Below are 27929 nucleotides of genomic sequence, written 5' to 3' on the forward strand. Positions count from 1 at the left end.
TTCGATTATTTATTCTGTTATATATAATAATTGGATGACGGCTATTCGATTATTAAAATATTTGATTATCCAACATTACTTCATTAGAGTACATTATTCACACATCAGGCCGTGAACCGATGGTTGGGAATACGAGCTATATGTTATCATTTATGTTTTGTTACAACTTTATGCTGTCTAAGATTTCCGGCAAAAAAAAATACGATACTGTGTAAACCTCTTTCAATTCAATCATGCCGTAGAATAATATCTTCATACTCAAACGTCTTAGAGACATTCTCACACATTTTTTTTCATCAAGGATGATTAAATATTACTATAATCAGTATTCAGTTTCCAATTTCTCAACAGTTAAGCTTATGTTAGATGTCACAGAATCGACAGATACTAGGACACACTGATAGTTACTGTTCGATTTTCAAGTGCTTTTATTTTTGAATTTTCAAATTTCTCTTCAAAGTTCCCTGATTAGGACATCACATGTTAGAGATAGACAAAATTATTCCATTATCAGGAATTACCTAGCACATTTCATATCAACTCTATACCACACGCTTGAGTTCTCACTTTTTCGTACCTACACAACTCGTGAATCACTACATTTCTTTCTTGAATGATACTAGTATTATATTTATAGTAACTGATATATTTCTCAGTATTAATCTTATAAATAACGTTCTAGGGGATCCGTTGTCTTTAATGTCATTTATTTCGACAAAGTTTGATATATTTATCAGTTTGAGGTCAATTCAAGACCATATCAGTAGTTTCAGATTACGTGTCTGTTTGTTCCACTATAACGGATAAACGGCTGAACATATCTTCACAAAACTTCATATTTAGAGTCTAATCATGCAGGAGCAGGTTTTGATATGCATATCGTTTAAACATCACTCAATAGACTGCACCTAGAAACATGTGTGATCTCACTTTTGGCGTACTGACTATACCAGCCCACACATGTATGCTCCATCGTACCTGGTGTATTCTCTTAATAGTGGCATGTCGATTTTCGTGCCTCTACAAGTGACTGTTGTGGGATTTGAACTCCTCGTCACGGGTAGAGACGATCATCAATTCACATAACACGATCTAGGAGCTGAGGTTCTTTCTGCAGTGCCGTTGTTTATCATCGACAGAAATGCAAGCGTAATCATGAATGACGTCCAATACCAGGCCATGATGCACTCCGACACGTCACGAAATAACACGCAAACTTAGAGTTGGATCCTCTTCAATGTCATATAAGGTCCTCTTCTCGAGTCCCAGTGTGAGTCGAAAGGGCACTTGACCAGCACCGGCAGAATGAACTGGGTTCACGTGGCCTGATATTTTCATCCGGTCGTACAATCTTCGGAAAACCCCGCGGGTGGGTAGCTGTCTTCCTGAATATAGATCAGTATGCTCATGAACGATCAGGTATATATTGCAATAGTCTCCTACATAGTATGCATCCTGATTACTGTATGGATGTAGTCCTGATGAGGGAACACATCGAGAATATCTTGCTTTTATGCCTGCTGTATAGCACATGCAAGTTGCCTACAAAGTGAGGAATGAAAATAGTTCCGGATTGAAACATGTGACATATGGCACGTGTTTTCTGGATGTAGTCACATGATCACAAATGAAAACAGCACTTTGTGCGGAGAGAATGTGGGCAGTGGAAATGTACGTTGCGTTATCATGAAAACACTTATGGTTCATATGTCTTAAACACTAAAATATGCACCTGTCCGTCTTAATCGAAGTGACAAATGTAGGGTAGTGATTCCCAATGCTTATTTTCGATGCAAGCTTTTTCACATTGATAACTCTGATTGATGAATTCTATCTACTCCGTGCATAAAATACAGTTCATTTTTGTATCAGATGAAGTTTGTTCTGAAGATATTCGTTCGCATTCATCGAACTGATGGAAACACGATGACCCGATAGTCTTATTAATCGAAATGATGTTAGACATTTCTACATCACCCTTTACCTACATTTCAACGATCGATGCTATCCTCTTTCGGCACAGACCGGTATTAACTGTTACTGAAACGAATTCACTTGAAAAGTAATAATTTGGATAGTAACTTACTGCGATGCGAAACACATGCATGACTTCCCATGACTTTAAGTTTCGGACATTATGGGAAGAAACATCTCAGGAAGTGTCTCAGGCTTTCTTGCACACTTGATCCCCTAAAAAGGAAACTAATATCGTTCATACGTATTGATCCTGCATCTTATTTTAACTTTTTTAAGACCGATTAAATACTCATTTTGTGTGAAATAAATTTGGACGGAAGTAATGGACACTTCGTAGTATAAGGTTTTCATGAGAATACAATCAAATTTAATATCGAAATTGATAAATCAGAATCCAAACAAGAAGTTATGAAAGAAAATTACATAAATGTGCTTTCTTGTGAAGGAAATTATTACTCCGATCATATTTTCATCTAATAGGCTACGTGTACTGAGGTCCACGCTTGTTATTTAAGCACCCAAAATGGGTAAAAATACATATAATTGAGAAAAATGTAGGAAAGTGTTAAAGTGGTCTAGTTTGTTCGTCTTCCTCTGATAATTCACAAAAACCCCATGGTACTACAGCCCTTGAAGGGCCTTGGCCTACCAAGCGACCGCTGCTCAGCACGAAGGCCTGCAGATTACGAGGTGTCGTGTGGTCAGCACGACGAATCCTCTCGGCCGTTATTCTTGGCTTTTCAGACCGGGGCCGCTACCTCACCGTCAGCTAGCTCCTCAATTCTAATCACCTAGGCTGAGTGAACCGCGAACCAGCTCTCAGGTCCAGGTAAAAATCCCTGACCTGGCCGGGAATCGAACTCGGGGCCTCCGGGTAAGAGGCAGGCACGCTACCCCTACACCACGGGACCGGCGATAATTCATAAGTTTATGAAAATAAACTATCCAGTATATTTTCCCCGTCAGTGACCGCCATAGAAGTTCTAAAATAATTACGTTGAAATCAAAGGAAAGGAAAGATTCGTAAAACGACTCTTCAGATAGTTCTGCCAGTAATATTTCACAAACAAAAGTACATGATATTAACCCATTTTTATTTTTCACAATTAACAGCGATAACGGGTCGATCATTTAATCGGTTATCGTGGCATATGAACCTCTGAAAATTTTAACTCACATTTTTAAAATCATGATTGAGACTGTAAGTGTATCGCATTGGGAAGTAGGAGTATTAGCCTTGCTAATATATTATTGCCTCTAGTCCATGATGACAACCAACAGGTAAACAATGCTTTAGTGCACTTAATTTTAAGGTTTTCACATGACATTTGTTCCTGATATTTAAAAATATACGAAAAAATATTTTCATTTTTGTATTTACAGATACTTAGCGGAAACAGCGACACGGCCTCGGTTGTAAGCCATCGCCTCATGCCAGCCGTGTATGCCAGCATGGTCCGAATCCTACCATACAGCGTACATCGCCGCACTGTGTGTCTGCGGGTTGAGCTGCGAGGTTGTCTAGCGGATGGTGAGTAACATGTTGAATGTTAACCTTGTCCTTATCTGCATTTTCAGTAAAATAAAGAACAAACAAAACCATTAACGAAGGATGTATACAGATGCTACGATTGTGATCGTCTTTCTCAATAACAGTTACGTCTTCATAACAAAATAGTTCGCTTCAAACTTCTTGCCTGACGTATTTATTATTATTATTATTATTATTATTATTATTATTATTATTATTATTATTGAAACCTACCTAACCAGGTGGTAGAATCTCACCCGTAAAGAAATCGGTTCCATTACTCTTTAGGCGTCGAGAAATTTAGAAGACAGTTTAAAAATTCTGGAGGGGCACATGCTCCAGGGTTACACTACCAACAATAGAAATGAAGACTACAGTACATTCATTTCTGGAGACAGAAGAGACCAAGGACCAGTCTTATAACTCTATTCTACTTAGTGCCCCAAGTTGCGAATTGCGGACGCCTTTTCGATCCACCCACTAGAGAGTAAGGGATAGGCAACTTTTGCTTTTGCCTTTATTATTATTATTATTATTATTATTATTATTATTATTATTATTATTATTATTATTATTATTATTATTGTTATTATTATTATTATTATTATTATTATTATTATTATTATTATTATTATTATTATCAAGATCATCATTAATGGATTCTGCCCACCTAGGTGGAGATAGATCAAGTACAAGATCGTGGATTCCATTCCTAGTTAAGTAGTCGAGAAGTTTAGGAACGCGTCTACCATTTCCAGAAGGGCACATGGTCCTAGGTTCACTGTCCGAAAACGAAAAAGTTCATCTTCGGAGGCAAAGGTGGCCATCTACGACACTAACAACTCTATTCCACTTAGTACCAAGGTTGCGAATTGTAAAAGCCTTTCCCTTACATTCTCCCAAGGATATTAACTGCCATTAAGAAACTAATTTGGTCCGCCTCTGTGGTGTAGTGGTTAGTGTGATTAGCTGCCACCCCCAGAGGCCCGAGTTCGATTCCCGGCTCTTCCACGAAATTTGAAAAGTGGTACGAGGGCTGGAACGGGGTCCACTCAGCCTCGGGAGGTCAACTGAGTAGAGGTGGGTTCGATTCCCACCTCAGCCATCCTGGAAGTGGTTTTCCGTGGTTTACCACTTCTCCTCCGGGCAAATGCCAGGATGGTACCTAACTTAAGGCCACGGCCGTTTCCTTCCCTCTTCCTTGTCTATCCCTTCCAATCTTCCCATCCCCCACCAAGGCCCTTGTTCAGTATAGCAGGTGAGGCCGCCTGGGCGAGGTACTGATCATTCTCCCCAGTTGTATCCCCGATCCGATGTCTGAAGCTCCAGGACACTGCCCTTGAGGCGGTAGAGGTGGGATCCCTCGCTAAGTGCGAGGGAAAAGCCAACACTGGACAATAAACAGATTAAGAAAGAGAAAGAAGAAGAAACTAATTTTCCGACCTTTGTTATTATTGTCTAGAAAATATATTATCGTCAAATTACGATCGAGTATGGAAATTTAAATTGTATAATGTAATCCAGGACTTACCAACTCCTTTATGATGTTCGCCTCATGTGTTAACCATTGTCGTAGATATATGTATACTTCGCCGTATTTAGGATGTCTTAATGGATTCTTGTCCTTTACTAATTTGCAATTAGACCAGTTTGAGTTGGTTCAATAGGCTGGATTGTCCTCTTAGAGAATTTAGAAAACTGGTACGTTAGGAGATGCTCCGATGTTTGCTACGGTGCTCAATAGTATACTCATCCTCGCACACACATACGTACACATAAGTTCCTGAATGGCTCTGTAATACAGACACCCATCAAGATCGGCGAATTTAAGGGGCATAAGTAGAAGAAAGCATATTTTCAATAGCACCAAACTCAGCCTATATGTTGTGATGTTTGGGACATCACTGAATGTTTTTAATTATTGTACTATATATTTAATTGATAATATGTATATATTTAATCACTGATAGGTCATTTTAAATTAATATGTATATATATAGGGCTTTTATCATCCATTTCAATCATCATTTCATTTCTTTGTATCGCGGCTATAACGTATTCTGAACGAACAAATTATTGGGTAAAGTATTTCAACATCACGCATATTTATAACTTGCAGTAAATTTTCCAATAGCCGTTGTGAGGTGACCAGAGTCAGCAGGCTAATTTCAGCCCAGTTCCAGGAAAAGTACATCATCGAGGTTACGAGAGACCTTACCCTCTCCACCTCATGAAAAGACAGTTGATACATTATTAACACCCACTTTTCAAACTCTGCTTGGGTACGCTTTATTTCAGCGGGAAAGTTCAGCCTATGCGAATGAACGTAATGAAGCAACGTGATGGATTCACCGCTGTACATCGGAGAAGGGATGAGACCTCGAATCTTACTGGACCATGTGATATGGCTGATGGAAGGAGACTTTTGAACCAATAAATACCACCGACAAGGGCTGGAGAGGACATTAAGATTAACATTCTCATTCAGACTCACATTCAGATTCGTATTCGGAAATTCGGACATTCTGATTCTGATTCTTACGCTTGGAAGATACTCTTACTACGATTCTACGTCTACACATCGGAGAAGATTTTAACTTAGTTCACTTCGCATCTGAGTATATTCTACTCAAAAGTTACTCTCATTGGGACTTGTTATCTCAATGACGAGAGGTAGTCAACGGGAGACCGGTTCTGACTGGTATAGGGGAGGAGAGATTTTATTATGAATTTAGCTACGCTACTGTTCCGTAATACGGAAGAATACGAAGGTATTCTCTCCATGAACATAACCCATGGTGGTTTTGCACTTAAAATTAGGACTCATTACGACTTTATGTAAGGAGTACAATAGGAAGTGTTAAAGACAGGAAATGTGGATGTAGGACTGGAATCCAACAACAGATGAGGCAGCCTGTACGAGAGATCCACCCATCTTCAGCTTCAAGACAACAGAGTCTACATTTGGTGAGCTTATGGCATAAGTTACTGCAAGTCTTCGCGCAACAGTTCATTTTCTTAAAGTTAATTTCATTCACTTTTTCTTTTGCTTCCGTAAGTTCATATTTCGTTAATACGCCGTTACGTCACGTTTTCATCTTAATAAATAGCTGTTTTAATTTGTATTTTATGAAATGATTATTAATGATCCTTAAATTCCAAGTTAGTGTACTTAATGATTTGTGTTCCGTTCACCCCACCCCTGGGAGTTTTTTGAGTCTCATTACGTATTTTTATTTATTATTATTATTATTATTATTATTATTATTATTATTAATTATCAACTTTTGTTTTCAAGCCATAAGCTTGAAGACTGGCGCCCTTGGGATACTGGTTCTGGAGAAACCATGACATATCATTTATTTATTTTAATATTAAAGTGACCCGCCACGTTATAAATTTGTCATACATCTATGGGCCAAGTGGGTACGTCACAATGTCACTGTGAATGTTATATCACAGACTAGTGAGAATCGTTTACTCACAACAAGAAAACGAACAAATATGCTTCCCGCTAGACACCAACTCTCCTCATCGAACATTCATAGGAAATTATGAGTCGTCGTACAGTTGTGAGTACAGGAGCAGCCTCTGCATATCTCTTTATGTTAAGTGAGAGAAGCATGAGAGACTTGTTCACTAACTGGAATCAGTAAGTAACATATTACTTACCGGCTCTGCAATCCATATCACGTGGAACTTCTTAGTATTTGCCTGTGGTGAACGGTCAAAACACTGAAGGCGCCTGCGAAGTATGGCAGCTGTGCATGTCAGGACTTACCTGTGAAAAGTATTTGGCACTATTACTGATTTTGTCACCGTCACGTCCATGTAAACGTCATTGTCACTACATTAAATCTGCATTTGTCCTTCTGTATTGTAACGATGAGTTAATTTACTTGTTATAATGAAACTGTATACATTGCGTAATGTCTGCGAGGCGCTAATGTTTAATACTAGGTTCTACCATAATTTTATTTTTAATTCTAAATTTTGAAGAATGACATCGTCAATGGCTGTTCGCAATGGCTCGAATTCCGACCAATGGATGTGGGATTATTGAAACAAAAGATAATGATCTTGTGGCTCGAATCTTACGTAAAACGTAAGTTCTGTGGGTATGATTGACAGGCACGTACAAGTTTGATTGTTTTGAAGATATGAAATGGCACTCATAAAGCTCGGTGGAAATAGGAGAGAAGGTAACTGATTCAAGTGGCAGTGGAGCCGGGCAGATAAACTATTAATATTGGATGTGAGATTCATTATGCTTACCACTCGATACACGCACGATGCTCACAGAAACAGCAGTCGTTGGACCGAGGATTCACGAGACACGTGGTGCTATGGGACTCGATTTTCCACTGGATTATCTCCTAACCTATTCAACGGGATATTTTAGTTAGATATCTTGAATGTAGGGCAACTAAATGGAAGAGTCAAAATTCGAAAAGAAAATCTATGCAAAATAAGTACATCAATAGTATGCACAACTTTATTTAAACCAGTGTCCTGTAAAGTGGTTTTACTTGCCTTCTGAGTGATTTGGCTGCGCGGTTTTGGTCATGTACATTAGCTGTTAGTTTGCATTTCGGCCTGGATATCTACATTGAATAGGGAGAGACACCAAGTCGACTACGTTAGGATACAAAAGAGATACTGAAACTGTCTAACAAATGCAAAGTTGTATTCTGGAGCAGATATAGACTCAGATCATAATTTTGTGGTAGGAGACACACGTGTAAGTTGAAGAGAGTGAGACGTTTTAACGCAATGGAGAAATATAACCTAAAGCTCTAAAATAAATATGAAAGGATGATGACATGGAAGACAGCATTATTGCCAAGTGGAAAGCAAGTGATAATGAAGAACATATAAATGAAAAGTGGAAAAAGGTTTGCGAAAAGCTGTAGGGGATATCATTGGGACCGTAAAGTCAAGGCCCATAAGAAGAGAATGGGTAACGAAGACCATGTTGAGTAAGAAGGGAATAGGAAGTGAGTGGAAGACTGTGGGAACAGAGGAAGGAAAACAGATTTACAGAAGGCTGAATAATGAACTGAGAATGGAAACAAGCGGGCAAAAGTATCATGTTTGAAAGAGAAATGTGAAGAAATTGATAGGCTGGAAAAGGAGGCAAGGTATGGAATGATGTATCGAACGGCTATGGGGACGGTGTTCGATGGTAAAAGGAGAAACTGGAATGGAAATGCAGCGAAAATATGGCACGTCACTCAGTGAACCCCATGATGTACTGAAAAGGTGTCATAAATATGCAGGGAATCTGCACGAGCCTGAAAATAGACAAGATAATGAAATTGAAGATGAAATAAGAGTACTAGGAGATGCAATAGGATATTATATTTTGGTAGGCGAGGTGAAAAGGGCATTGAAAGACAGGACGAATCACAAGGCAATCAGAAATGATGGGCTACCTGACTAGGTGTTAAAATATCTTGGAGATAGAGGTATGAAGGAGATAACATACCTCTGTAACGAGATATACAGCAAAGGTCAATGGGCAGATGACTTTCTCTCAACAATCATTATACCGATTCCAAAGAAGAACAATTCCAAGAAATGGGAGGACTATAGCACTATTAGCCTGATATACAATGCAGCCAAAGTATTAGTTAGAGTAATGACTAGAAGATGATATGGAAAGTTAGAGAGGTATATTGCAGAAGAGCCGTATGATTTTCGATGAGATAAAAGGACAAGAGATGCAATTGGAGTGTTGAGAACTACAGGTGAGAGATAGCCTACATTCAGAAATGGAAGGACGTTTATGGTATTTTTATAGATTTAGCAAGGGGCCTTTTACAGAGTGCAATGGACGAAACTGTCAGACTTACTACGGAGAAGAGGAGTAGATCGTAAAGAGAGACGATTGATCAGGAGCCTATATTTACAGCAGAAGATCTGAATACAGATAGGGAATGAGATGTCTGAGGAAAGAAGAACTGACTGGGGCATCAGATAAGGTTGCTATATCTCTCCCCCGTACTGATCAACGTTTACCTGGAAGATATTGTTGGGAAATACCTAGATGGAAAAGGAGGAGTAAGCAGTAGTGGCAGGAAACTATTCTATTTATGCCTTTATTTCCATGGCGTGACTGAGTCTACGAATCCTGCTGTTCTGCCAGACAATATATTATAATGCACATACAATTCACAATATATTACACATATTACTCACACAAACATACTCAGTATAAAACTAGACTGTACACATGGTTATACAAAAATAAAGAAAATATAAATAAGCGTATCTAAAATAATCCAGAATAAATAAAATTGTCCTAATGCATCAACAAAAACAAATTTAATAAAACTTAGTGACACCCGGAATGAAATAATAAAACAGGAAAGTTGAATTCGTGTATTTACACTCAACTTGATCCGTCCAAGTACCGGTGCAAACATTTCTTTTTAAATACGGTTTCAGATAGGGTGTCTCTTAGTTGATTGGGCAACTAATTCCATGTTCGAATTGTACTGACAACGGAAGAATTATTGTAGAGGATGGATCTGTGATTTGGTATTTTCAGGGTTACGTTAGCTGCAGCTCTGGTCGGGATGTTATGAATGGTTGAGAGCAACTGGAAAGAATCTGTGAGATAAGACGGTGTCTGCTTGTATATCATTTTGTGGAGTAGAAGCAACGAATGATAGCTACGACGCTGGTTTAGTTTAAGCCAGTTTAACTCATGGAATGTAAGAGTTATATGATGAAATATTGGATTGTTCATTATAAAGCGGACACAAACATTCTGAGCTCTCTGAAGTATATTAGAGAGAGTGCCACTTAGTCTGCCGCACACGACGTCACAGTAGTCAAACTGAGGCATTATTAGCTACTAAACCAACAGATTTCTGACCTTGAAAGGAAGTAAATCTATCATTATTCTAAAAGTGAAGGGAGAAAAATACTCGTTGGTATATAGCGGTTACGTGCTCTCAGGGGGTCTCTACCCGCATCGCGCTCACTTGTTCCTCTCCCTGGCCGCCTTCTGCGTGACGTCATGTGATATGAGGCAGCGCCCGCCCGTCCTGCTGACACGTATTACCACTACAGTCTATAATTATTGTTATGTGCTAATAGCCGGGCTGAGAAACAACTCAAATGGTAGAGCGCTGGCCTTCTTAGCCCTACTTGGCAGGTTCGATCCTGTCTCAGACCGATGGTGAAGGTGCTCAAATACATAGTTAGTGGGACGTAAAATACAATAATATTAAGATTATTATGTGCTAATAACTTATATTTCTGAATATATTTCGAAGCCCAGTTCGAAATTTCATTTGGTGTGTTTCAAGGTAAGACTGTATCCAGATGCAAAAACGTCATGTAAACTCTTATTTCTATTATTAAGTCAAAATTTCCAGTGTTCCGTGACAAATAATTTGTCTCTAAGTAAGGACCAGGACATTTATTAGGATATGGCATTTTAATGCAAAGGGTAAGGAGCTAGCACTGAGAAAATATGCCAACAAGATGGCTAAGCTTTGGGCTGGTTCATCGAGTAATTAAGTCTCCTGACATGTACGCTTCAGTAATTTAATATAATTCCATAAAGATGTCGATATGATGTATATTTTCCTATGCCATTTGATATAAATATTTACTTCATCAGGAAATAAATTAATTATTTTGAGTTGCATGGCAATATTTTACTTCCTATCGTATTAAATGTCATGTATTTGATAGTTGATGTTCTACCTGCTCAGCCAGTGACTAAATTTAACGCATTTTCATGTTTTTAAATCTATTGGAAGTGCCGTTACTTATCGAATCGGACTAAACCAGACTATTATTTGATGAAAGATTGAGAAGATGTTTCACAGGCACGAGAACTCACAGGCTTGCTGTACTGCGACTGTGTACCTTACTCGCTATCGTTCATATCGCGTGACGTCATAGCTCTCCAGCCAATGGAAGCTTCAACCGCCGGAGTAGCCTACTTTTATTCTAGTTACCTTGACGTGCTCTGTCCAGTCAAGGTTTTTGTTCAGTATTTATCCTAAATCTTTAACTTTGATTTTAAAAGGGATAATGATTCAATTTAATGTTATTGGGGAGATATCTACGTTCGTTAAGTGATAATGGGCCTTCGAGGTACCTATCATTATAGCTTGAGGTTTCACGGGGTTCATTCTGAGTCCGTTTAATCCAATCCACATTTCGACACGCGCCAGGTCTAGATTAATTATATATATTGCTTCGTGAATACCGGTTACTTTCGTGTGAACATAGACCTGAAAATCATCTACGTATAGATGATATTTACCGTTTTCAATATTTGATGAAATATCATTAATGTAAAGGGAACATAGAGGAGGAGAAATTATAGAACACTGAGGCGTACCTGTCTCAACCTGCTTCCATTAGGATGTTCTTTCCGCGATTTAACACACTGACTACGATTTGCAAAGCAAAGCAAAGACATCTCAGTACAGGCCATGAAGGCCCTTGGAGGAGTGGAAGGTAAAGGTTTCCACCATTGTTAACCTCGGCATGTGATGAGGTAGAATGGTTAGCTCTACGCCCGGACGCCTTTGCCCCTAGGAGTTAACCTGGTACTCATTTTTGGTGTAGGCTGAGTGAACCTCAGGGCTATATGCACCTCCGGGAGTGGAAATCTCGTTTCTTAAATTTTACGACTTCCTGATGGGGATTCGAACCCACGTCCTTCCTGGCGAGCCGACCACGCCTTTGCCACCTCGGCCAGGCAGCCCCTGACTACGATTTGACAGAAAAGATTTTATCCACGTTATTACAATGGATGAGAAATTCAACGGTTCCAATTTTGCCAGAACTATATCTTTATCCACGCAGTCGAAGGCTTTAGTCAGATCGAATAGTATTAATTTGTTAGCTGACCATTGTCCACAGCAAATTCGGTACCATTAATTACTTTCACCAGAACTGTTGTAGTACTGGGGTTAGGGAGAAATCCTGACTGATATTTATTAATTTTTTCTCATGTACGTACATCATAATCTGCTTATGAACTATATATTCAAGAATTGTTTACAGAAAAAGTAATATGCGTACAGGCCGTAAATCCTCAGGTGAAGTAGGATTATTGTTTTGTGGGATCGGACGAATAATACCTTGCTTCCAATGCGAAGGAGAAATGCCAGTCATAAGGGAAGTATCACAGCTTCACAGCCAGTAGCACGCGAGCTGATAGACAGGAAGGCTTGCTTCACTTCAGTGGGTGAGACCTGACAGGTATATAGTTGTTCAGTATTTGGTTTCTAATCACATTTAATTTCTTTCAAATATTGTATTTTTTTACTTTGTTATTCTATCGGATTAGGTCTAGTCGTAAATTGGTTGCTGAGCTCCTCAATATCTATGCTATTATTTTGTTCGCTGCTTTCAAGAGCCTTACCTAAACCTAGATATTTAACTGATCTCCACAGCTTAGCTATGTCGTTGATATTTAGCTGAGAGTAGGCGGAGCGAATTTTAGCGTTACGAATCATTTGTGTTACTCTGTTCCATAGTATTTTGTAACACTCAATTTTACAGTTGAACTATCTTTGCGATAAATTTTATAGGCCTTATCTTTGAGTCATCTGTTTGCGAATATATTTATCTAGCCAAGGAGCTGCTGGGTGAGTGACCCGCGCTGTTTATAGTGGGGCGTGTGTACCGTACAGTGAAAACAATAGTAACTGAATTGATGAGCTTTAGCATCACCATCATTCAGATGCTGAACAGTGTACCATGGCGTAGCAAGAGCATCCTCAATGAAAAATCTCTGAACGTGGCACTTTTCGGTTTATACTTGCGGATTTTGAGTGAATATAAAACATATACAGCGTCATGATGGGAAATTCCAGGAACAGGAAGTTGTCCATGTTTTATGATCTTGTCGGGATTGTTTGTTACTATCATTCAAGTAAAACGTGGGAAGTATTGGAGTGATACGTGGGTCCCAAGGGCAATATTGTCATGTTGCAAGACCTAAAAATGTTGGTCAGTTGCGTGATCACATTCATGCGTTTTAGAATGTTGGTATTAAATTCTCCTAGTTTTAAAATATGTTCATATCTGGGGGCTGGATCCACCAATACATCCTCTAGATCTGCAGTATAATCAATTTATGGGGGTTGTCACCACACTCAAAAGAATCTTCGTACCAGACATTCCAATTTCAACAAACATGAACTCAGGTTTTGCAGAGTAGACGTTCTGCGTTCGGTAAACTATTTTATACTTTAAATCGTTACGTATATACATACTGTATATACACCTCCGCCACGTTTTCCCTCTCTGCAAACCTTTCGAGCGAGAATACATTTAAATGAAACAATGAACTAGGCCTCAGCCGGAATTCCAATATTAGCAGGGACACCCCAAACGTTATCCGACTATGTTGCCAGAGTTATACCAATACTGAAGGGTTGACTGTTAATAGATGAGGCAAAAGATCAGAATAAATTAAATAAATGTAGGAACTATTGAACACAACTAGGAATGTATTGTCAATGTATTTACATTGATTGTTACTTATGTTACTACTCAAGATGTAATCGAAACTGAGGATGCTGGTTTGAAATTAATGAATGTCTCTTAGGCACTATTGATGCTCAAACCGGACGTGTTAAGTTTATTCGCATAATATGTTATGTATAAGAACTAACTTGAATCTAGTTATAACCAAAATTACACAGTGTTTATGAAAAATTATAAAACTGTCAAAACAGTCCTCGAATGTGCTCCAACATTAAATGTTTAGAATGTTTTGAGTATTAAAACACTGAAGAAGAAAATTATAATGCTGATTCGAACGTTAGTGTAGTTCTACGAGTTCTTTCACTAGAGTCACTTGATGTTTATTGTTCCGTAGTTTGACTACAATGCGTCGGTCCATTGTCCAACAGTTGGAGATTCCGTATTTCTCTAATTCGGCCTTCAGTATATCAGTACGTGTCGAAGTGAGATCCTCTCTGTGTCCCCGCTACCAGCTAGCTTCCGCTTGCCCCTGAAAAGCTCTCCTCGCTTCCTATAACTAACGAACTTGACGATCATAGGTCGACTTCTGGCATTTTTGCAGTCTCTTCTGCCTGCTCGATGGCGTCGATCTATATCGAGGATGCTGAGTTCAATCCCTCATGTGTCCCTGTACACCTTGATCGCGAGGTGGTGGGTGTTCTCCTGAGATGTCTCAGACACGCCTAATATCCGGAGAATATTACATCTCTGGTACATTTCCAGTTCGTCAGTTTTACTTTGAAGTTCGATTTTAACGGCCTTCAGTTCAGCGTCCTTTTTATTGAGATCGGCTTCCACTTCAATCAGGATATCTTCATTAAAGTCGAGTGCGACTGCAGCACGGTGTCGGCTAGGTTCGCCTGTGCAGCAACCTCGCCTGCTGGCTCGTTCCTCTTTGTGGCCTTGTTGCTGTTTCTTCCCATGTTAGAGTAATTAATTTGCTCGACTGTCACTTCACAATTACACAGAAACTCACTCGAGCACACCTTGGAACTTAGTATGTACCTATTAAGCGAAGTTTTACACAGATTCTCAGAGAATACCCCTAAAAGCTCACATGTTAACTGGGAGCACACTTAACGGAGACTAGAAGTGTTCCGCCATTAGAGTACACCACAGTACTAGAGTGTATTAGATTTGCGGATGACATGATGTTATTCGCAGAGAGTGAACGAGTTCTAAACGGAATGCTAGCAGATCTGAATGTACCCAGTGAGCAACATGGAATGAAAATTAATAACAAGACAAAGAGCATTGTAATAAGCCCAAGAGGGAACAAGGCAAACATCAATATAGACCATGATAATACTGAGAAAGTGTCAGCTTTTAAATTCCTAGAAAGCGTAATAACAGATGATACAGAAGCAGTGGGGAAGTTAGAACTCATGCTGCTGCTATGAAAGCCTTCAAGAGAAAGAAATGTCTCCTGTGTGGACAATTGGACTTGAGGTTAGGAAGAATTTTGCGAAATGCTTTGTTTGGAGTGTGACGTTGTATGAGCTAAAACCTGGACGCTAAGAAAGGAAGATGAAAGGATGCGAGACGCATCTGAGATGTGGTTATGGAGAGGTATAGAACGGAAATCCTGTGTAGGCCTGTTAAGGAATGAACAGGCATTGGAAAGAATTGGAGAAAAATGGAACTATTAAATACCATGCAAATAAGGAAAAGGAACTGGCTTAGACACTGGCTGAGAACACAAAGTCTGCTGATGAATGCATTAGAAGGATTAGTAAAAGGAAGGAGTGGAAGAGGATTGAGAATATATAAGTTGGTGGGCAGTGTCAATAGAGCAAGAATCTACCAACAACCTAAGCGAACAGCTGAAGACAGGAATACTTGGAGAGGTTGATGCGTGAAGACCTGCGTAAGGGCAGAACACATTACATCAAATAAAAGTTTGAGACCTCTTGATTATCAGATTCAGAATTTATAAAGAATAGATTTTGATCTGGCCGTGCAACCTTGAGTAATCTAAGTCAGCACTTTGAAGAAAACTAGTCAAGAGACTGCCTTCTGAATGACTCTATTGTAGTTACCTTGGGCAACATTTAAACAAAATGAGCTTTAACGATTCACAAAATATTCATTGGTCACTTTTCGTGTTGCTTTAGAGGGTACTCGTACTACGCAACCATGATGTTATCATCAGTATTAATAACTAGAAAGGAAATGTATTATTATTTATAATATAATACGAAAATGTAATAATAATAATAATAATAATACCGAGCTGAGATGCAATGTGTGTTACCGCACCACGGCTATGGAACCAAGCTCTACATTCGGTAGACGAGTGGGTTCAAATCCCACCGTCGGCCGTCCCGAGAATGGTTTTCTGCTGTTAACGATTTTGACTTCGAGGCTAAATCCGGGACAGTTCCTATTCATAGGTCACAGCCGATTCCTTCCAACACCTCACCAAATTTCACTCACCAATATTCATTTCATCTTCATTAGCTCTTCGATTATGGTATGAATTCATCTCACCTCATTCCCAACCCCGTATCAGGAGAGGAATAAAATGCTTATACATTTGTTAAAGCTTTCTTTCAACGATCCATCATCCTCTAAAAGCATGTAAACTTTTGCTATTTGATAGGACTGAAAAGGTGTTTTATTCGGATATCAAATCTGTACATAGTCCGTAATATGCATGAGAAATAGGGTATTTATTGTTAAATCTCTATAGCGAATCAGATAAACTACTTGGATTTGTTTGGCAAGATATGTTCACTGAATGTGGTTGAAAAATACAGTGTTATAATTTTAAGTCTTGCGTTCATGACTAGCCTTCAAAAAGTATCAATATTTAAGGGTGAAACGAAATCCCCTTTGAAATTGTGATATTTTCTTATCACTGCAGTAACTGGAAATAAGTGAAAGCAAGGAATACAATATTGTACCGTTAGTGTTACCCTATGGTAAGACCAAATAAAATTACCCTGAGCATTGAAAATATACTTAGGTCCAACAACGGCACCCGAATGGTGAAAGTACTGAATGTGTAACAAATTTATGCAGACAACCGTTTGTCGTGTCTGCCATTGCCTACTGTGTGATATTAGGAGACCATTCAACATATCCAGGATTTCTATACCTTACAAGTCAAATATACTGCAAACTGTGCACTGTGTTATAGATTGCACGTTATCAGGGCTAATACAGCGAGTTAGTCTATTGTAAGTGAAGTTCACATGATTTACCTCAGGGAAACGTACCTTAAATATTTCGTACTTTCCTCAGTAACAAGCATAAAAGTTGTATTTTCACTTGCTGTTACTAATATACAGAGATCCCACATAATCTAAGATTATAACAAAGTCAGACGTTTATCCGTCATCGTATAGTGATAGTGTAAATGCTTTTTTTAATGCTACTTATTCGGGGCGTCGATCTAGGAAGATCTTTTGACCCCACTTTGCACAATATGTTATGAACCTGCGTGTATGTGGAAATTGCGGAAGTGTAAGGTGTTGAATGTGAGGAAAGGAGCATTAAGGACGACACAAACACCCAGTCCCCAGGCCAGGGATGTTAATCATGTACAATTAAAAACAACGACCTGGCCGGGAATCGAACCCGGGGCCGTGTAAATGCTTACTTGAGCAATATATTGCAGTTAGTATGAATACCGGGATTTTTTTATATCTAAAGGGTGCTATTGCACACAGTGCACACAACACTGAGACGCTAACATAGAACGAAGAGTTAATCCAAGGTAGTGTAGTAAAGTTCTATTGGTTTCAAAACATTTGCAAGGAATGTAATGATATGCATTATTTACCATAGTATCATACATTTTAAATGTACCTCATGAAGATGCAGACATACTGGGAGACCAAGACGGATGCTGGTGTTGTCTTATTGACTGTCGAGGTCGTGGTATGTAAATGCATCAATACACTATATAGATCCTTATCATGTAACAACGGAACAGGGAATATGTTGGATCACGCAAGAAGTGTGTTAAAAGGCTACCCTTATATACAAACATATGAAATATCAGTAGATAAACTTCGCTTTACGAACTATAATGATATAATTTCTTACGAATAAAATCTACGGAAGCAGAGGTCCGTCATAATGTGGCATTTTCGTCAGTTAATGTGACGTTTATAAAATATTTATCATACTTCATCCATACGAAGTAACTGTCAGTATCACGTTTTCAACTTGCATGTTAATTCTAACCGGAATAACACAAATACATAAAACTTAAAAGTAGTTAGTGAGACGTACAACAGATACATTATTATTATTATTATTATTATTATTATTATTATTATTATTATTATTATTATTATTATTATTATTATTATTATTATTATTATTATTATTATTATTAAAACATCATAAGCGAATATCAGGGGAATTTTTCTAAACACCATCTCCTGTAAGTGAACAGTATAATTCATTTTTAGTTGTCACGTGGCTGATACATGTTTTTCACACAATAATCTGTGCTTATATTCCATACGTTTTCTAAACAATACGAATGCAACTTTGAAACATCATTCTAACCTCATGCGTATTTTCGTCGTTGGATCACATTACTTACTTTGCAGTCGACTCCAGAGGTTAATGCACTCTATTTAGCATCTTAACCCAAGCAAGCAATTTGTATTTGCAAGAAGATACTGGGTATAGTGATATATATAGTTCATATTTTTATTTCTAGTCCCCTTGCGACTGGATAAGGAACCGTGCTTTTCCGTACCGCCTTGTCAACAGCGAGGATGTGAAAAGAAAATTCCGGTCAGAATCGTTCTTTCACATTTCTTAATCCTTATGCTATTGTTATCTACTGTAGCTAATTTTCAGATCGGTATAGTTCATTACACAATACAGACTTTGCAATGCAATGTGCTGGCGATTTCACATGTGTATGGAAATATATGAGCAGATTTCCAAACTCGAAGTTCGAAATTGGACTAATGTCCTTGCTGTGTTGGCTGATGATAAAGAAAGGGAAAGCGAGCTGGATATTTCAGTAGTTTATTATAATCGCTGAAATTTATATGTGAATACAACAAAATGCGTTAGATGTATTTCAACGTAGCATAATAGGTTGAATAGCAATAAACCATGAAGGATTTTATGAGCGATACTTCAATATAATACTTTTTAACGTTGCGTCACGTAATCTGCTATCGTAGTTCCTATGCCAAAACCAGGAATGTGACAATGCTCTTCCAATCCATTATTTGCCTTAAGACTTGTCACGCCTTCCAGGCACATAATGATATGCAGTCCATCAGAACAATTTTCGTTGCGTTCCATTTTCCTATGCTCCACTTAAATACATCATACTCTAGGTGTGGGTAAATATGCCATGCAAACATATATTCCTACAGTACGGCACGTTAAGGTTCATTTTCCTTTGCCCATGCCCACAGGAAAATGAACTCAACGAAAAATTTTCTGATGGACTGAATATTAATATGTGGCTGGGAGGCATGACCGGTCTTAAGAGAAATAATGGATACTGCAGGAAGAGCATTATCACATTCGTGGTTTTGGCATAGGAGCGACGATATTGTATTTATGATGTGCACCATAATCCAAGAACGGGAAGCACATCTGATGGGAACGTAACGCCTACGAATATATGTTATATAAAGTGAAGCTAATCAGTTGTCAACGTAGAAATAAAACATTTGTAATCTCCGAATATTACTTAGCGTGCCCTTAACGTAGCATTGACTCCTATATCATAATGTTGTGACTTTCGGTATGGTTTTATGCACTTCTGAGTCGTAAAAACAACTAAGAGATGGAGAGGTAAACGTTCTATTGTAGGTTATGCCAGGAGCGAGTTTCGATGGTTTCCAGCTGAATGTCGCACTTGTACATAACAGCCGGCTAAGGCCGTTTCCTTTTCGAACATAGCTTCTTCTTTATCTGTTTACTCTCCAGGGTCGATTTTTCCCTCGGACTCAGCAAGGGATCCCACAACTATCTCCTCAGGGGCGTGTCCTGGAGCTTCAGACTCTGAGTCGGGGGATACAACTGGTGAGGATGACCAGTACCTCGCCCAGGTGGCCTCACCTGCTGTGCTGAACAGTGGCCTTGCGGGGGGCTGGAAATATTGGAAGGGATAGACAAAGAAGAGGAAAGGAAACGGCCGTGGCCTTAAGTTAGGTACCATCCCGCCATTTGTCTGGAGGAGAAGTGGGAAACCACGGAAAACCACTTCCAGGGTGGATGAGGTGGGAATCGAACCCACCTCTACTCAGTTGACCTGCCGAGGCTGCCCCCCGCAAGGCCACTGTTCAGCATAGCAGGCGAGGCCACCTGGGCGAGGTACTGGTCATCCTCACCAGTTGTATCCCCCGACTCAGAGTCTGAAGTACCACTTTTCAAATTTCGTGGCAGTATCGGGAATCGAACCCGGGCCTCCGGGGGTGGCAGCTAATAACACTAATCAATACACCACGGAGGCGGACTCGAACTTAGCTACTATACAATTAAATCTCGAGGACTCACCATGGAACAGTCGCTATAGATAGTCTTGTTATCGGTCAGATTACATATGCCCTACGGACACAGAGCAATAGTTGATTAATGTTTACAAGTTGCTGCTTGTTCTTCGCCAGGCAAAGAGTTATCAAGTGTCTTATACGAATTAGAACTCACGCCATTATCGTGTATGCAAGTTGCTCTTCTTCATTGTAGGAAATTTCCCATGTTACTAATGTATTGACAGTTGAGAAATGAAACAGAGTAATATTGGACATTAACCGATACAAAAGGAACTCACATTTTTAGACTCTTGAATTCAAAACCATCCAAATATTGTCACGCGGTTCCGTGACACTACCTTTCTGTGACCAACAAAATAGGACCAAACCTTGTGGAAAATACAGCCCTTTGAGGTCCTTGGCCTACCAGAACGACTGGGACTAAGGCAGGTGTCCAGCAGTGTTACCTATTTAGTGCTGCAACTTCTTCTGTACTAATTCTTCACCGGCTTCATGGCTAAATGGTTAGCGTGCTGGCCTTTGGTCTCAGGGGTCCCGGCAGGGTTGGGACTTTTAACCATAATTGGTTAATTTCGTTGGCATGGGGGCTGGATGTATGTGTCGTCTTCATCATCACTTCATCCTCATCACGACGCGCAGGTTGTCTACGGGTGTCAAGTCAAAAGACCTGCGGCTGCCGAGCCGAACTTGTCCTCGGACAAGCCATACGCCATTTCATTACCGGCTCAGCGCCCTCTCGAATTAGAGAGCTCCTCAGTTCAACTCACGAGGCTTAGTTAATCCCGTCACAGTACAGAATTAAAATTCTGGATGAGCTGGGCATGGAACCCATGTGCTCGAGTTTCAGTTAAACTTAGTAAATCTATGTTCTCAGAAAATTCCTTTCTGGGGTCACTAGCATCTGTTTTCAATTTTCAAGTGCTGCCATCCTAATTATTTGTCATAATAAGTGCTCTGAGGCTTGAAATGTGGTGTTATATCGATATTAGCCTCGTATGAGCTATGGAAAGTCTGGGTATAAATGAAACTCAAGCCAGCCGATATCAGAAACTGATTGCAACTTCAAACCTGCTAATGATGCAGTTTCCTAGTCTCAGCATGCAAGCTATGTAATCTCTCGGTTATGAACACAGATTGAAGTTGATGAAAAGGCTTCGTTAAATTCAAAGTTGGATTGTCTATGTACAAAGGTTGATCTGTGATGCTATATTTTATTCCACTGATCTCTAAGAAACATTTTTGGTTTTGATATATTTCAAACTTATTATTTCCTAGTAGTTTAAAATATCATGCTTCTCTCAGTGTAGATTAAAGTTACCCAGTTAGACAGTAAAACCAAACCAACTACAATCGCTCTCGCTATAAATGCTGTAATTATCATTCATGCCTGTATCACCGAAGTAAATGAGTGTAAATCGAAATAAAACCTCTAGTGCGATAACTTCCATAGTTGTGTAGTGACTAAACGAGCTTACATGACCTTGCTCAATCTGGAGGAAGGGAACTTCGAAACACTGCATTTTATTAATATGCATTTACATGTGAAATTTGATAATGAATTCGACAGAAACAGAACATTCATAGCAGAGTCCTTTGTTATAATTTCTTGACAGTAAGAGGAGGACACAGGGAAATTCCTACATTAGAACTACGTGGAATATATTCTGTAACTTTACTTTATTCGATATTAAATGAAGCATATGTTCTTTCTCTGAATATCACTTCGCCTGAGAAGTACCTGTGGATTTTTTTCTTTAACTTTTAGAATTGGCTTTACGTCGCACCGTCGCAGATAGGTTTTATGGCGACGATGGGATAGGAAAGGCCTAGGAATGGGAAGGATGTGGCTGTGACCTTAATCAAGGCACCACCCCAGCATTTGTCTGCTGTGAAAATGAGAAACCACGGAAAACCATCTTCAGGGCTACCGACAGTGAGACTCGAACCCACTATCTCCCGGATGCAAGCTTACCCCTGAGGAAGTACCACAGCACTCACCCGACATCTATGCACTCTTTAGTCTTTCCAGACAGTCATGACGTACATTTGCCGATAAATGCAATGTAAATCATTATTTCGGTTTGATTAGATGACCTACTTCTTTATTACTTCACTTCGTGTCACTGTGCCAACGGCCGTAGCCGTGTTGAAACACCGGATACCGTGAGATCTCCGAAGTTAAACAACATTGGGCGTGGTCAGGAGTTGGATGGGTTGCCCCGCGCTGTTGGTGTGGGGTAAGGGAATGGAGGAGCGGAAAGGAACTGGCCACCCTACCGCACGTACTCCGGCTCAGGAACACCTCTGCGGAGGTTCGGACCTGCCTTCGGACAAATAACCCTTACCTACCTTACCTCATGTCGCTGTCAATGAGTACAAAGTTGACTCAACGGTTTGTCGATGAAATTGAGATTTGTGCACTCAATTATGCATTTTTTCTTCCTTTTCAACTTCACAACCGGTAGACGTCCCAGGAATACTAGATGGTATGCAGTTCTTGTTCTTCATTCTTTTACGTTGTTTTCTTAATACGAGTTTCTCCGTTGACAGACGTTGTGCATAATATTCGATACAAAATAACAAATATTATAAACGAGAAAATGCCTAACTATCACTGCGTTCCAATGTGCAAAAGCAATCGTCAACTGTAGCCAATTCATATGAAAATTTCCGTAAGTAGAAGCCCGTATGAAAACAGTGGTTACGTACAGTTCACGGGAATAACTTGAGTAAAGTGTGACGCTCAATATCAACGGGATGAAAAGTCAGGCTATGGGTTTAATAATAATAATAATAATAATAATAATAATAATAATAATAATAATAATAATAATAATAATAATAATAATAATAATAATAATAATATTGGCTTTACGTCCACTAACTACTTTTATGGTTTTCGGAAACGCCGAGGTGCCTGAATATAGTTCCTCAGGAGTTCTATAACGTGCCAGTAAATCTACCGACACGACGCTGTCGCATATGAGCACCTCCTGATATCACGGGACTGAACCAGGATCGAAACTGCGAAGTTCGGATCAAAAGGCCATCGCTTCAACTGTCTGTGCCACTCGGCCCCCCGCCGTGGGTTTCACAGAGAGGAAATGTTCTTTCAATTTTCTACAATTCTGCTTTACGTCGCACCGACACGGATAGGTCTTACGGCAACGAAATGATAGGAAAGGGATTAGGACTGGGGGGAGCAACCGTGGCCTTAACTAACGTACATCCCCAGCATTTGCCTGGTGTTAAAGTGGGAAAACACGGAAAATGACCTTCAGGTCTGCAAAGAGTGGGGTTCGAACCCACTATCTATCGAATGCGAGCTGATAGCTACGTCACGCAAACCACATAGCAACTTATTCCGTCCATTCACTTTTAATTACTGCGTTGATAGTATGAAATTTCCTCATGGGGGTGCCTGTAAGTACCTAGGCGTTAATATAAGGAAATATATGAACTGGGATAATCATATAACTGGGAGTGTAAATGAAGGTTACAGATCTCTGCATGTGGTTTTTAGGGCATTTAGGGGTTGCAGTAAGGGCGTATAGGAGACGGCATATACATCTATCGTAAGAATAGAATTAAAGTATGGTTCCAGTTTATGGGGCCTTGTTAAGGATTACTTGATCAGAGAACTGGAATAGATCCAAAGAAATGTAGCTCGATTCGTTCTAGGTGAATTCCAACAAAAAAATAGTGTTGTGAAAATGTTGGAAAGTTTGGGTTGGGAAGATTTGGGAGAAATGAGATTAAGTGCTCGACTAAGCGGTATGTTCCCACTGTCAGTGGAGAGATGGCGTGGAATAACATTAGTACCGAACAATTTTGAGTGTTCTTATTTTTAAGTAGGAAAGACGACATTATGAAAATAAAGTTGGAATTACCGAGAAACTGGCTGCACGCTTTGGGTGACGTAGTTATCAGCTTGCATTCGGAAGATAGTGGGCTCGAACCCCACTGTAGGCAGCAATGAAGATGGTTTTCCTTGGTCTCTCCATGTTCACACCATGCAACTGCTGGGTCTGTTACTTAATTAAGTCCACGGTCATTTCCTTCCCACTACTAGCCCTTTTCTAACATCATCACCATAAGACCTATCTGTGGCGGTGCGACTTACAACAGATTGCAAAAAAATAAAGTTGAAATTCAAGGGGACTTGAGTTCGTTTATAGGAAGAGTAGGCCCCTAGTTAGGAATTAGAATTGTACCGGAGGTACACCTGCTCCGTACATTTAAACTAAGCGCCTTTTAGAAGACCACCTGTTATGTGCATCTTGAACTGTGCATTGGAAGAAGTTTGATCTTTAATCTTCAGATGTCTCTACTATCGACTTATCTAGCCCCTCCGGTGGGAGGATGGATAATTAATTTTGGTATTTCGAGATTTTCTAAACTGAAGTGTTTGTAGATTGTTTTTTGTGTTCTAAGGTTGCTAGCACGCCCATCTCTTCCTTCTTCATGAAATAATTAGCCAATCAGAAATTTTTAATGTTAATTCAATTAGCCAATCAAAAATTGAGTGTGTGCAGGCCTTCAGCCTAGCGAGTTCTGGAACCTTCCCCTCGGCTATAAAAGCAAGGAGCTTTTGGCCATGTTGTATTTTCCATCGCTCCAGTCTAGAGGTTTAGAGTGCATGCGTAGTGGAGGCAGGGAAAACCTTGCTCGCCGTCGGAAGACCCACCAGCTCATGGTATTGGCAGACATCCTTTAAACATGTAATAGTTTCAGAAAGCTGACTTGAGGTGAAGGTTTCAAAATTCATTCTTAATGTACATTTCTAAAGTTTAATATCATCTTCTAAATGTAAATTGTATAACAAGTCTTAGAACTTTATTCAAGTCCCTGTGGGGAAATGTGAAACTTAGGGAATAAAGAGTGTTCACCCTATTTTATTTTCCATTCAACTTGGCATTGGAGTGACTATGATTTTGTAAAACTTTAAATTTTATCTCTCCTTTTGGAATATATTTTTCCCCATCCATTCACCCTATGTAGTATAGGCTTAGCCTCTGTTACTTCGAGCCATAAGCCCACATAGGATGTTAAGTGTTTCAAGGTATATTTAAAAAGGAGTGTAAGGGGTTTCGCCTCCTATCATTTTGTTTTTGGCCTATTTCTTAAACCTTTTCTTTTGATCCCTAAGGCCATGTAGAATGGACACTTATTGCCTCTGTTAATTTTTAATTACTCATAGTCTACTGTGGATCTGACTGTCGATCTGAAAGTACAGTGAACATTGTTTTCAAAGGAATCTAATGTAAAATTTGGATTATAACTTGTATTTTTGAGAAGCTGGCCGATATTATATGTTGCGGCTCAGTCTCCTAGAGCGTGAATGAGTGGAGCAAAAGTGCTCTTTGTAGTAGTGCAACTTTGAGCGACAAAACTTATCTCTATCATTACCGTACCTAAGTCTATAGTACCTGATTGTTTGAGGTTTTCAAATCACTATTGTTATAAGAGCTGACAAGCTCGCCATTATCGTATCCACTGTTATCTATTTATCAAGATGAAAGTCAGAAAAAAGAAACGAAAAAATTAGAATTTTAAATTTTACTGTTTTAAATTAGGCTTCGGTCTTTTCTCTGTCCACCCATTCACCCCGGCACCTTCTTATACTTGTGCCTTCCACAGAATCCCCAGAACAGGAATAATTTACCAAGGGTATGTTCGATGAATTTCCAAATTCTTTGAATTTATTTAAGAAAAGCCTATGTAAACCACTGATATGCAATCTGCCACCTGAGCGACTGCCCTAAATGCGTATTAGTAGTTACCAACTGAACTAGTCCCGCTTAAAACTGACCTATCCTTTAAAAATACTGCATTGAATTATACTGAACACTTCACGAACTCAATAAAACTCTGCATCCCGAAACACACAGTGACTCATAATTTGAAAATGGAAAACAATCAATTTCAGACTTTCTAAAAGCGAAATAATCCCTCGGTCATAATTTGAAATATTTATGAGCTGAAGTAAGATATTGAAACTCATTGCACCGAGCTCGATAGCTGCAGTCGCTTAAGTGCGGCCAGTATCCAGTAATCGGGAGATAGTGGGTTCAAGCCCCACTGTCGGCAGCCCTGAAGATGGTTTTCCGTGGTTTCCCATTTTCACACCAGACAAATGCCGGGGTTGTACCTTGAATAAGGCCACGGCGGCTTCCTTCCACTTCCTAAGCCTTTCCTATCCCATCGTCGCCAAAGACCTATCTGTGTCGGTGCGACGTAAAACAAATAGCTATGAAACTCATAGCTCATGAAGTGCTGAAGGAATGTCGACGAGTAGAAGTAGCTACTGTTACTATAGTCCTAACAGTGTCATGGTCTACGTATACTTGTAATCTTACACTTTTTTTCCAGTCTGTCGAAACATGAAACACAACACTATAACATACCTGTAAAAGAACATATTAACAACAGAGTGATATGTTTCGTTCTCAAATTCTGTCAAATCTCTTTTAACCATGCGCATATATGTACAATATTGTTTACGTTGTATAAACTTTCCAATTATTATTAATGAGTGATGTTCTGAACAAGTGTGGTTAACTGTATGAATGCTGAAGTCCGATATTGACACTTTAATAGATTGCAGAAAGTTTTCTGTGATTAATTTCAAACTAACTTCGGGTTCACGTCCGTTATCTCGACAATCTAAACAGATTAATAAACTCCAGGCATGTTTTTCAAAAGCCTATTTGTGATTGTATAATCCAAAGTTTAACTGAATTACAAAAAGAGTAGGTTGCTATAATTTATACCTGACATTCCACCAGTTCTAGTTTATTTCCACTTATTGTTCCGCTCTTTTTTTTGATTTCTGACTTTAAATCAGTGATTGTCACTGCATTTATATCATTTCCGTTATCTTAGAGAATTAGCAGATGAGAAATCCATTTTATGTCAATATACCGTATTAAAGACTTTGGTTTGAAAATTCCATATTCTGAAGTACTATATATATAAGACAAATGAGCAGCGGGAAGAGCATACCGGCCATAACATACACTGACTGGCGGACAACATTTGCATAACACATCCCTACTAGACTTGACACCAATTCTGCGATTCACTCAGTGTACATCAGGAGTGAGAATCATATTAATTCCCGGAAGCAAATGACAGTCGAGCATAGAGCTAACCACCGCATCCCACTACGTGCCTAGGTTACGAATAGCGACAGCTTTTAGATCCCACTCTCTGAGGAGGTGACTTGATTGTTCTTAGAATTTAACCAGTCACCAGAAGTAAATACAAAGTTATATGAACTATTACTCTCGGTATTTATTTATAAAATATCTGCACTATATATCGATCTAAATCAATACAAACATGGTTAATGTAAATTATTTAAATTAATCAAAATATATCATGTCAAGGATTACCGTATTTAACTCATACTTTTGCATGTAAAA

This window comes from Anabrus simplex, chromosome 2 (assembly GCF_040414725.1).
Source record: "Anabrus simplex isolate iqAnaSimp1 chromosome 2, ASM4041472v1, whole genome shotgun sequence".
In the NCBI taxonomy this organism is placed as follows: Eukaryota; Metazoa; Arthropoda; class Insecta; order Orthoptera; family Tettigoniidae; genus Anabrus; species Anabrus simplex.